We start from the raw sequence: 13,425 nt of genomic DNA, 5'->3' as shown, positions 1-13,425 counted from the left end.
TAGCCAGCCAGGCAGTGAACATGGCAGAGTTCTCAGTGTTTGAGTTGCTTTGGCAATTGTTACCACATTCAGCACTGAGAGAACCAGCATGTCAGACTATGGCTTTTAACTGTCTGCTACTTCCTGTGCTTCCTTCCACAGAAATGATTCTGTTCTGAGTAATAATACAACTAAGTTTCCAAATGACAGTATTGCCATTCAGATGAACTGACTAAAGCTAATATTGATTAAGGTGGTTCCATGTTACTGTAAGATGGACATAGATCATCTGCTGTACTTTTGGTGACAATAGCTTCCTCAGACAACCATTTATAATGTTTAGCAAAGGCTGGGTTGAACGGCAATCTAATAAATGTTATAGGCATCATTTTCACAGATAAAACAAAGCTGTAGAGAAAATTGAATTTTTTTGGTCATGCAGAAAGGTCAGATATTGCTGCCAAAATGTACTTTTCCATTCATGGGGTGGTTAATGTGCCATGAGATTTCTTGTGTCTCAGAGAGAGAGAGAGATGAGAGCAAAAAAGAGAGTGCTCCTCTAATTGTCCACTTTTCTGTATGGTGAGTAACACAGGTTTGCTTTTCAAGGATAAAAACACCTATGTTTTATATATATATATATATATATAAAATCATAGCCTCTGCAGCCCAAGCATTAAGCTATGTTAAAAATTATGTTGTTGATTGTGTTGATTATGTTATATTGCTTCCTTGATCACACTGAGGAAAAAGGAAGTTGCATGGTGGAAGAATGTAGTCACAGGTCAAAGATACAACTATGAAAATGATCCTAATCTATATTGATATGTCAATTAAGCTAAGATACAAATAAACAAACCCTTCCCAACAGGAAATTCACATCTAACCTAACACAAAACAAAGCATATTGCTTTTAAATTTAAATTTTGTTAGTCTATGAACACAAACCATATCACAATTAGTTCAAAGTCTAAACAGATCAGACAGAGATAGAGATGTGCCCAGAACAAGCTTGCCTCTTATGTTCAGATCCACAGTAAAAAGAATAACAAATAATTATTTATGAAATGTTGTGGAATTTCAACTATTCACCCCTCCAATACTTAATTATAACATGCTTAATATTTTGTCCCCTGAGAAGAAAACCTTAGTCAAACTCCAAGCTTGTGACAGGAGATTATTCCAGACAACAGTAAAGCAGTAACTCACGTTGCTAAGTGAGTGCGGCACCAAAACTCAAAATTGTGGAAACATTCTGTGCTCACTCATCAACGGGAAGACTAATCCCTTGCAGCTTTAAACGAGGAGTTTCACCGCGTACCCACTAAAGCCCGGAAGCACACAGCAGGACTTCTGAAAGTAAATGCCTTATAACTGGCCATTACCTGTCATGGACCATTCAAGCACTGTGGAATCCCTGGCTTGAGAGCAGACTCATAATGTGCCGCAGCTGAATTTGTTGACTCATAGTTTGCGTTATCTGCACTTCATTCCGTAGCTTTGTGTATTCCTGCAATCTTTCCGAGCCATTCTCCTGTCGGCGTCTTCCAAGTTTTTTAAAAGTACTGAACATTACGTCAGCCTTGTAAAACTACCTGCTGTTTGTACTGAGCCATGACAACATTCATTTCAGTTTATCATGCCTCTGTAAGTTTCCCATAGTAGGCCTCGGCTGATCAAAGAAATGATCAAATAAAGACATTTTCTTGAAACGGCTGTTCTTAGTTTTCTTTTGTCCCCTATCCAATATACTGCATGATTTCGCTTTAGTGCAAGCATCTTGTTGCACCACTGAAAAAAAATCTATTGACAATTCTTTGGCCTGGATACACTTTCATTGCAGGTCAGAACCCATACACTTCAAAGATATATAATCTTAAACGGATATATCATTTCTGCATGCAACTGACACGATTAAATTGTAATCAGGGGTAAATGAATAGCAAACTCAGAAGAGCCAAGCTGGGGTAAGAACCATACTGTGAATTACAGTCACAGCTTTGGTCACACACATCGATATCCTCCCCTTACTGTGACACGGAGCTCCAGCTGGCTGAGTTTCCTGGTTAGAGCCAGGAAAGGATGGCCCAGCCCTGGTGACGTCACAATGCCTGAGGGGATGAATTGAGCAATAGGATGAGGACTGTCAGAAAAATTTAAAACACACACAGAGGACATTTAACACACACACATGCATACACTCTCACACACACACAACACACACAAATATACAAGCACACACATGCACATGTAGACACACAGACACAAACATACACAAGTGTTAGCAAGAACACACTCACAAGCATGTAAACATACATACACACTGACACAAACACCGAAGATAAATGCTTTCCTAAATTTCAACTTAATTTGACACAGACAAAGGGCATTTTCAAACATTACGGCAAAGTGTAGAAGCCAAATGATTTACCCTTCTCCACTCTGGTCCCCGCCCCTGCCTAGCCCTGACCTGACCCCTCTCACATGTGTCAGTTCACACTAGCACTTCCACGCCAGTGTCTCTGCTGTGGCCTTTCAGCACAGTCCCTGCTGAGAGTACAGATGTGCCTCTAATGAAAGACCGTAGGAATCCCGCTTCGCTCTCATGTTTCTGCCTAAGATTGTTGCCTACATCTTTCACACTTTGCATGTGTTGCATGCCTTGAAATAAATTTGGCAAGTCCAACTGAGTCAAAATGAGCTCTAATGGTTCGGCTGAAACAAAGATGAAAATGGCCATCACACAAAATTTTAATACATATATATAATATATACAGTATACACTACATTGCCAAAAGTATGTGGATGCCTGACATTCAACATCTCATCCAAAATTATGGGCATTAGTATGGAGTTGGTCTACCCTTTGCTGCTTTAACAACATCCACTGTTCTGGGAAGGCTTCATACTAGATGTTGGAGAATTGCTGCAGGGATTGTCGTGTCTATGAAACGACAGAGTTCCACGCCAATCGCCAATCTGTAGAAAACAATTTCAGGAGGGAAAAGACACAACAGCAGCAAGCTCTTCAGAAAGTTTAGACTTTATTGCACAGGTGCACAAAGCCGGATCAATTCAGGGGAATTGAACCTCGATTGTCAGTTTTGCATACATTTTATACACAATTTGTGCCCACAACCCCCCTTTAACACATTTCTAAAAATATCAGCCCTCTGGCCTTTTCTGGCACAGCAAGGAGTTTCACTTTCCTGTTCGTGGGTCAACTTGACCTTTTTGGCATAAAGATGATTTTCGGTCCTTATGATGTTCTTACTGTATTAGTAAGTATTTTTATCATAGTGGTCAGGTGCTCCAAAACTGATTTTTAGTTCTATTGATGTCTTTAATTAATCTTCATCAGTGGACAGGTACCCCAATTTTCCCTTACGTGGTACTTTCCCACTTACGCATACACCACGTCATTGCTGTCTGTATTTTTCCAATTTTCCCTTACTCTGTACTTTTTCACTATGCATACACGTCATTGCTTTCTGTATTTTTCCATTATACATACAAGTTCATAGAGCTATAGCCTCCTGTACCTTTTTTTACTTTATTCAGGTTACACATGGGTCACTGTAAAGTATTAGTTTTCTAGCATATCTAGTTGGCACTAATTTTCTGCTGAGTAAGTATGGTTTTTTTAAGCCTTCTGCGTTTGCCTTTTTTCTACAGTGGATACTGTGGTTTCTTGCGTTTCCATAAGCTTTGCTGCAACTACTGATATAGAGTTATTGGATTACATATTGATTATATTAGTATATAGTTATACATGTGATATATGAGTGTATATAATTTTTATCATGAAGCATTGAGAGTTTGGAGGAAACAGTCTGATCAACATTGACAGGAATACCCTTTAACAAAAAAACTTTAACATGTGACGTCATCACACTCATGGGGAGTCTCAAAATTCTCCTACATTCCCCCCTTTCGGGGTCAAACCTCATGGCCCCGAAAAACACCCCTCGCTGTATTCTTATTCTCAGCATCAGTCAGTGTCGGGTGTGCACCACCCCATGTATATTATGTTGGGTGCCTGCACATCCCCTGCTGCCATAGCAGCATCCAAATGTATCAGATTCCTCAATGTAACGTTGTTCCCATGGTTCCTCCAACACTCTCTCCAGTCGCAAAATTTGATTATACATATCAAAGCTGTATATATTATTCTAAGTGACCCAACAAAGTTATTATACACAATTTCTTAACACGTTGATTCGTAGCACGATGTGTTGCTGCAGTCCTCATAGGTGGTAGGTTCCTGGTATATCTTCCCATCCAGAGTACGCGGTCTGCGCGTCACTCCACTGGAAAGCCGACCTGCGATTCTCGTACTGGACCCGCAGGGGTGCTGTTGCTCCCTGGGCTGGTGTCAGCGCCCGCAGTCCCTCCGCTCTCCCCGTCTTCTGAGAGCAGAGCTGCAGCTTCTTCCTGGACACCTTGTGTCCCCCCTTTTGCCCCCCTTATGTACTGTTCTTTTGTATCTGCACATAGTATTAAGTCATCAACATATTGCAACACCACACTTTTGAGATTTCTCGTTTTGTACCCTCTTCCCACGGTACCCTCACCATTTGGGGCTTTCCCCACATCTGAGCATTTACCATAATTTTGATCATTGTTTGATCTGCTGTGCACCAAATTAAAGAATTTTCTGTTGGCCTGAACTGGAGCTCTTCTGCTCTCTTAACCATAGGTCCTACGTCCTGCGCTTGGTACCCTGGATTGACTTTTAACGTTATGTGTGGGGCCGCACGTTCCCCCTGAAACATAAAAATTCTGTTGGTTCCAATTTCTATTTTGCATGTTGTTATTCTGATTCAGCTGCCCTTTCCACTGATTATTTTGACCACCATTCCCTGGCCCTCCCCCCCTTTGATACCCACCCGGTTGGGTGCCCCCCCCTTTCATATTACCTTGCATGGCCACTGGGTGAGGGATGCCGGAGAAGTCGTAGACCACCGTCGGCTGGGGCACCATCCGGCTGCTCCGTGGTTCAGGCGGGGGGAGTGGCTTCAAAGTCAAAGAATTCATTGTCCATATTCTGTATTTTCACCGATGCCACTTTTTCCGCCTCTTTTTCTTTGGCTCTCAGCTCCTTTATTTCTCTCGCCTCTTTTTCTTTGGCTCTCAGCTCCTCCAGCTGCAACTGCAGTAGCTTCCTTTGAATGTCTTTTGTTTGATCTTCCAGCTTTTTCCCCTCTTTCCGCTGCCTGTCCACAGCGTGCACCACGTGATCCACAAACTCTCTGTGTGTCATGGTGTTCAGTCCCACCACCTCATCGAGGCGGCGCCCCACTTCCGGTGACATCCCCTCCCGGATGGCTTTGCGGAAGAGGGTGGTCATTATGGGATCTGCCTGTACGTCCTTTTCAGTTAACAATCTCCACCTGCGCAACTGCGTGTGGATGTATGTTGCCGGTGGTTCATTGTCTTTTAACGGCGGTCCCGTTAAGGTCGTTATGTCCGGTCGTGCGGGATACAGGGTTCGCAGAGCAGTCCAAACAACCCCACGCACGTTATCAAACGGCCCACCGTCCACTGCTGGAGACTGCGCATGGTTTCTGTCAAAGCCAGCCTGCTCAAATATGTCCAGCATTGTTTCCATCCCCACAGCCTTTCCCAGGAGAGCCTTCAGGTCCCCCACAGCCAGGATCCGGCCTGTCGTCTCCTCCTCCAGCACCCTGATCCAGTGGCTTGCTCCATTCTGCAAATCAGGGAGATTGGTTATTACATTCTGCATATCTTGGGTGGACCAGGGAATGTATCGGGGTACACCCCCTTCCTTAATCAACAATGGTGCTATAGTATTGGGTTTACTAGCATTATGGCTATATCCTTCTGCTGCAGGGTTACGCCGGGTTGGCGGCCTTTCTCTTGTGTTTTGATATCGCCCAGCTAAATCTCCTCCCACCTGTGCAGGCCCCTCTCCCCCGTCTGACTCTTCTGCCTCACTATTGTTTGTCTGGCATGCCTCATTGTCGCTCGCCTCACTTTTTTCTGCTGGGGAGAATTCCTCCTCCCCTTTATTGTATTTATATTCTGCTTGGGCGATTTGCTTTCTATTTATAATGTCTTTCGTCAAATATGGCTTATGTTTTTCTCGGGACTCTGTTCTCTTGGTAATTTTTGGCTTCAGCTCTTCCCATGTGTTATACGGGAGCTTTTCCCATCTAAAATTTCCCCACCCCGCAGTTTCGCATTTTTTAGGTGTTTCCTCGTCCCTTTTTGACCCCACCTGTTCAGGCTTTTGGCATTTTTTAGACGCTTGCTGTTTTTTCTCAGTGTCTCTTATCTCTTTTGCCTTTTTTATTAACCGGCTATGGTATTCATCATACTGGTTATATTTTTCTTTTAACAGCTCTTCTAACTCCTCTACCTCCTTGTATTCTCTCCTTAGCTCTGTTACCCTTTTTTCTATTTTTCCCTTTTCTTCCTCGAGCCGCGCTCTCTCTATCTCGAGCTGTTCCTCACTTTCCTCATGTTCTACCCACCCTTGTATCTGAACCTGTCCTTTTACTACTGGACACACTGTTACTGCAGATGTTACCGGGCCTATTGGGTACACGCCCTTCTCTTTTATTTCCGCATGTCCTGATGACTGCGGGGTATACGGAGGGGGGGTCATTTCTTTACTGCGACCCCCACTCATTCCTACATATTTTTCTAGGGAAGCGGACCTAAACCATCCTAAAATTCTTTTTTCCTGTTCTCTTTTTCGCTTTCTTTTTTCTGACTTGTCTCCTGTTCTATAATTTGCTATTACCCCTCCCATCTGATCGCATATTTCTACATCAAACGTGCCCTCTTTAGGCCATTTTGTCGCCATTCTTTTAGTTCTTTTTTTCCATTTTCCTGATATATGTTCTATCTCCTTTTTACAATTAGGATATTTTCCTGTGATTATTTCAACCGGCGTTCTCTCTCCTTTTTCCATTATTTTATGTTTACTTTATACTTTTATCCTATTTCCCTATTTGAAGATTTTATTATATATTTAACCTTTATTTTCCCCTTTTTTATACTTTCTACACACTTCACGTTTCTTTACTTATTTTCCTTTATAGTTGCACCTACACATAAATCACAATTTTTCCTCAATACAACGTTAGTTCCGCGCAAGCACAAGCATCTAATCTAAGCATAAACACAGTTGAACAATATTTTACCTTACCAACAATACTTTTTTCTTACTTTATACCTCAGAGGACAGTGTTTTTCCAAACACGTTTACCAGAGCTCTTGCAGGTGGCCTTTCTTGGGTTTCTCTCCTCCCAAGTCTCTGGCACCTCTTTTTAAAACAACAGCAACAGTGTAAACCTTCAGCAGCAAAATATTTCAAATATTATTCCTAGTTACAGCACATTTTGCAACAAAACAACAGCAACAGTGAAAACCGCACATTTGCAACAAACACAACAGCGAACCTTCAGCAGCCACAATGCATTTAAACACTTATCCTAGTTTCAGCACATTTTGCAACACACAAACATATATTGTCCTGTTCTTATACCACACTCAATTCACTCACGGTTCGTAGCACACGTTTCTGAAGAGCTTGCTGCTTTTCTTTCACTCAATTTTCGGTGTTAGTGTCCGGGTTGGTTTTACGAAAGGATGGTACCTTTTTCGTATCCCGGACGAGCCCCCAAATGTCGTGTCTATGAAACGACAGAGTTCCACGCCAATCGCCAATCTGTAGAAAACAATTTCAGGAGGGAAAAGACACAACAGCAGCAAGCTCTTCAGAAAGTTTAGACTTTATTGCACAGGTGCACAAAGCCGGATCAATTCAGGGGAATTGAACCTCGATTGTCAGTTTTGCATACATTTTATACACAATTTGTGCCCACAACCCCCCTTTAACACATTTCTAAAAATATCAGCCCTCTGGCCTTTTCTGGCACAGCAAGGAGTTTCACTTTCCTGTTCGTGGGTCAACTTGACCTTTTTGGCATAAAGATGATTTTCGGTCCTTATGATGTTCTTACTGTATTAGTAAGTATTTTTATCATAGTGGTCAGGTGCTCCAAAACTGATTTTTAGTTCTATTGATGTCTTTAATTAATCTTCATCAGTGGACAGGTACCCCAATTTTCCCTTACGTGGTACTTTCCCACTTACGCATACACCACGTCATTGCTGTCTGTATTTTTCCAATTTTCCCTTACTCTGTACTTTTTCACTATGCATACACGTCATTGCTTTCTGTATTTTTCCATTATACATACAAGTTCATAGAGCTATAGCCTCCTGTACCTTTTTTTACTTTATTCAGGTTACACATGGGTCACTGTAAAGTATTAGTTTTCTAGCATATCTAGTTGGCACTAATTTTCTGCTGAGTAAGTATGGTTTTTTTTAAGCCTTCTGCGTTTGCCTTTTTTCTACAGTGGATACTGTGGTTTCTTGCGTTTCCATAAGCTTTGCTGCAACTACTGATATAGAGTTATTGGATTACATATTGATTATATTAGTATATAGTTATACATGTGATATATGAGTGTATATAATTTTTATCATGAAGCATTGAGAGTTTGGAGGAAACAGTCTGATCAACATTGACAGGAATACCCTTTAACAAAAAAACTTTAACATGTGACGTCATCACACTCATGGGGAGTCTCAAAATTCTCCTACAGGATTTGCTTCTATTCAGCTGGAAGAGCATTAGTGAGCTCTTATTGGGCGATTAGACCTGGCTTGCAGTTGGCTTTCCATCTGATCCCAAAAGGGTTGGATGGGGTTGAGGTCAGGGCTCTGGGTAGGCCTTTCAAGTTGTTCCACATCGTTCTCGACAAAACATTTCTATATGGACCTCTCTGTGTGCATTGTCATGCTGAATCAGTTAAGGGAAAGAGCAGAATAATTTAGAATGTGATTGTATGCTGCAGTATTAAGATTTGCCTTCACTGGAGCTGAGGGACCAATCCCAAACCATGAAAAACAGCCCCAGGCCAAGGGGTGTCCAGATGCTTTTGGTCATATAGTGTGTATATATCTGGGACTGTGTGAAACTAGCTCTGCAGACCACTTGGTAAAAAAAACAATGGCAGGAAACTCACAGGGTATGGGAGATGGTACAGGAAATTTGCATTGAAAAAGATGCTTTCCACGAAAGCATTTGCATCTCATGTCAACATGATCTGCTAGCAGTGGGTAAAATGCAGTACTTGAAAGAAAGGAAGAAAACAATCTGTATCAGTGTATATATATATATATATATATATATATATATATATATATATATCACTGTGCAAGGCCACAGTAGATAGATATATCATCTTTCCCTCATCTTTTTCACTCATTGCAAGAAGAATAGTGAGAATTTAAGCATTCAGAGGGAGGAGATATTTATCCGCATTTCCATATAATGAAGTCCCCTTGTTGAACAGAAAGGAAAGCAAGCCATTTGTCATTGCCCAGAGCCAGCACACATCATGCAGGGCACTGCCCTGCTGTAGGACAGCTTCACTGCTATCTGTCCTTTCACCAGCAGGTGGCGACAGAAAGCCCAATTATATTGTCAGCGACGATGCAAAAGATACGAGGCCAGTTTCACAGTATTTGACTGGAAATAATGTCCCTTAATGTGTTTTCCTGTGCTTTCCTTTCTGAGGTATTTCTAGCTACTGAGAAGCTCTTTGGTGAGTCTTTGTCAGCACTTTAGCAGATAATCATGCAGCAGAATGAAAGGCTGTTTTCTAAATGAGTGTGTCCAGTTATCCTCCGGTTAGCTGGTCCTGCCTGGGAAATGGGGCAATGCAGCGGTGCTATCTTGGGGTGGGTAGTCATGCAATATTAACCACACATGCACACACATGTACATTTACAGAGCACAAAGCAACAACAAGCTACTGCAATGCAATGCAGAGTGATAGAAAGAAAAGAATGCTCTCTCTCTCTCTCTCTGCCTCTCCTTCATACATATCCATAGAAATACATAAAGGAGTATATCATAAAAACAGTTATATGTTGGTGTATATTATTGGTAATGGACAATCATAACAAGATACAAAAGCAGTAATTATTTTGAACTATTCGTCTTTTACCACCCACTCTGACCAAAGAAACATCTCTCTCTCTCTCACTCGCTCTCTCTCTCTCTCACTCCCTCTCTCTCTCTTGCTCTCTCTTTCTCTCTCTCTCTCTCTCCCTCCCTCCCCACCTCTCTCTCTCTCCTGCCCCACCCTTGTCTAAGGCTCATTTGCCGTGTAGGTCAAAGCCTGCGGGGCTCTCCAGATTCTCTGGCTATCCTCTCCAGGCCAGAGAGTAGGTGTGCTCTCAGAAGACAACCCCAAGGAACCTGGCAAGAACCACCCCGATTGAAATGACATTGTGGTTCTACAATCTGTATGATTAAGCAACAGACAAGGACGTGTCAGTTTTCGCTGGGTGAGAATCTCACACAGGTCATATGTCAGGTAGCAGAGTCATTCTCACACAGATGGAAATCTTCTCAAAGGGCACCTTGTGCAAAGCAGACTTGATCAGGGGTGTGTCATGCCATAAGAGAGGAATGTGTAAATTGCTATGGTGCCCCATATCAAAGTGTCCCTAATTTTTCTTTGGGGGGAGGGGGGGAGGTATTAGACGTTTTGACAGATGTGAAGAGCGTTGAGACACCTGAGACTTGTTGTTCTGCCAGGTAAATCTGTATTTACCCTCATCGTGCCCAGCAACAGGAGAGCTATGTTTTCTGGTGGGGGTGCAACTGCCTGCCTCACTGTGCCACAGAGAGGCTGGGGGGTGGGGGAAAAAGGAGAACATCCTCCAAGACCAGAATCTCTGCACACTGGCCCACTGCTCCCGTGTGAGATCATTTCACAGAACAGACTCTCTGGTCCAAATTCAGGGCTAAAATTCTATGGTTTATCCCAAAACACATCCCAGGGCTCCATATCAGTTGTCATTAGAAGGGGAAATGAGACGTTGGCCTGCTGCTATGCGAATCCGTGGCTCCGTCTCTTAGCGCTGTCAAATATATTACATTTGCTGCTGACGCTGGATCAGTAGAGTCCAGTCACAGGCCTGGGAAATAGCTGGCACCGCTATTAAAATCATGAGTGATAACGTGACCCCTCACCCCCCTGACCCCATGAACTGGATTTATACTGAAACGGTTAGGATAGGAATAGTATTTTTACATGGGGCGCAACACAGATACACCGCATATCTTCTCCAGGAACATGACTCACTGGTGCTGTAGCTGCAGCTGCCTTCTCCCCCAGCTGTCTGGCAGACAGCCCCCCCTGTGAGAACAAGGGGAGCACCATAAAGCCTTTTTAGAGACTGTAGAGCCCCGACTCCCCCCCCCCCCAATCAGAGATGGCACTGACTGCTCTATGGGATGTCATTGTAAGCAAATAAAAGCATATAATTCTTCCACAAGCCCCTAAGTCTTGTAATCTCTTTTGTTACAGTTACGAATGGAATCTTCTGCAGTTACTGTACTTTTTTTTTTTCTTTTGTTGCTCCTTTTTGAAAAAAAAAAAAACTCTTCTTTCACCAACCATAATCTACATCTCCCAAAAGGAGAACATTCTGGACTTTTCAGTATTAGTTCAGATTTAGTTCAGCTCAGAACCTGTACAAACAGAAGCCTGTTTCTCACGCCTGCGCCGGAGAGCCGAGCTGAATGGCCCCTGTGAAAGCACTCAACCGCCACACCCTCAGCTAAGACGTCTCGGCTCCAGGCAGAAAAGATTCAGATCTCTTAGTCCGTCATAATGTGACATGCCTTGCCTCTGAAGTGTACATAATTATGGCCATTGTTATCATTAGTGTTATTTCTTTTTTAACATTGTTACTGTAGTCAGCCTTCAAAATGCACCCAGCGGAGGTTTTTTTGTTGTTGTTGTAAAAGCCACTTAAATGTCAGTGAGAATACAATATATAATAAGGTTACAGGTTCTAAAAAGTTTCTGTGACATGTTTGAGACATAAGGACCATGTTTAAGGCTTTTCGAGTCGAGTCAAACTTGTTACAACAAGTAGAAAAAACACACCAATTCACATCAATTACGCATCATTTACACAGTGACCTTACTTTGACCCATGGCAACCCCCTGTCCTTTTAGTTGTTGGTATTATTATTATTATTGTTGTTGTTGTTGTCTTATGAAAAAAAAAGGTTAATACATATTTATTAAATTAAAAAAGCATTAAAGTTATTTCACAAGGGAATGTTAAAAATATTGCATTTATTTTATGTTCAATATAACATTTTTAAACATTCATTAAACTCTTAGAAGACTCTAGGCATCACCACAAGACAAGTAGAGTTTGCAGAGTGATTGGATTTCAGGTGGGGATGGGAGAATGATGTTTCATGAAACCAAAAATTGGCTGAGCTATGATAAAAATGGGTGACTCACTGATGTGATTCAATCACTTTGTTCATTGCTGTGGAGAGAAAAACCCTTTGATGTGTTTAAACAAGTCAGTGATTGTCAGCTCATTATACCAAAACCCTTTATGGGGCTTACCGAACTTGTCTTTCCCATCAGTGTGTTAGAGTCTGTGGGCTATATAGATAGAACAGGAAGGTTTTCTATGATAGGTGTCTCAAGCTATGTCCTGTCAACAAAGGGCAAAGTTTAATTTTTTAAAGTTTTAATATCTAAAATTGGAAATTTATAGTAACACAAGTCAAATAAAAAGTTATCAATACATCAAACAATTCACCTGCATTTATGACTGAACCTGACACCCATGGATACTGCAACATGTGATAGAGGGAAAACTTTCTTAAACAGTTCTGTTGCTCTGGTCTTAATGGCTGTTTAGATAATTATAGACATGCCAAAATTAAGTAAACGTCCTGAGGTCAGTGCGCACATCACAAGTTCCTACATTCAAATGCAAAGCTAATAAAAAATTAAACTATTACTGATACATGCTTGTATAAGTGCATAGAGTATTTACATTATGTAAGGTCTGCGGCTTGAGAACATACATCATGGTACTGTATATTTAGTTATAGTAGAGCTGAAATAAAACAGTGGATTTAAAAAAAAGACAAATGTCATGGCTAAGCAACGAAAACAAAAAGTGAAGTTTGAAGAAAAAAAGTAATAGCAGGTTCATCGCTCATTGCATGTAATTATCTTCTGGGCTGTTTTCTGCAGGTTAACCCTTACTTAGCCCCGTCTGTGACAGAGCAGGTTAGGAACAGGCCAGTCAGACAGTCCCTGTAATGCTACAGTGCAGAAATAAAGCAGCAGCCAACCATGTAAATGCAAATGGGGCATGTAACCACATGAGAGGGAAGCTTGTGCAGGGACCCTGGCCCCAGTCCTGGGACACATGAAGCATTTTACGCTAATGATACAGCAGCGGGGGCCATCAATGCTAAATGCAAAGCTTTATGATCTTTGTGCTATTTATAAATGGAATCCAGTGTGCTTTCTGGATTTGGTTTCCCATTTGGCATTGAGAGCA

General features: G+C 41.9%; 1 long non-coding RNA gene across 1 annotated transcript; it reads right to left on the bottom strand.

Moving 5' to 3' along the window:
• Nucleotides 1-3,003: 3,003 nt before the first annotated feature.
• On the bottom strand, nt 3,004-7,201 carry LOC135259253 (uncharacterized). The gene is made up of 2 exons (XR_010331224.1): nt 4,899-7,201; nt 3,004-4,466 (listed from the first exon to the last, which is right to left on the bottom strand). It is a non-coding gene; the product is annotated as an uncharacterized LOC135259253 (long non-coding RNA).
• Between the last annotated feature and the right edge of the window lie 6,224 nt (nt 7,202-13,425).

Source organism: Anguilla rostrata, chromosome 7 (assembly GCF_018555375.3).
Source record: "Anguilla rostrata isolate EN2019 chromosome 7, ASM1855537v3, whole genome shotgun sequence".
Lineage (NCBI taxonomy): Eukaryota > Metazoa > Chordata > Actinopteri > Anguilliformes > Anguillidae > Anguilla > Anguilla rostrata.
The sequence above is the reverse complement of the archived record's forward strand: the minus strand, read 5'-3'. Positions and strand labels throughout refer to the sequence as shown.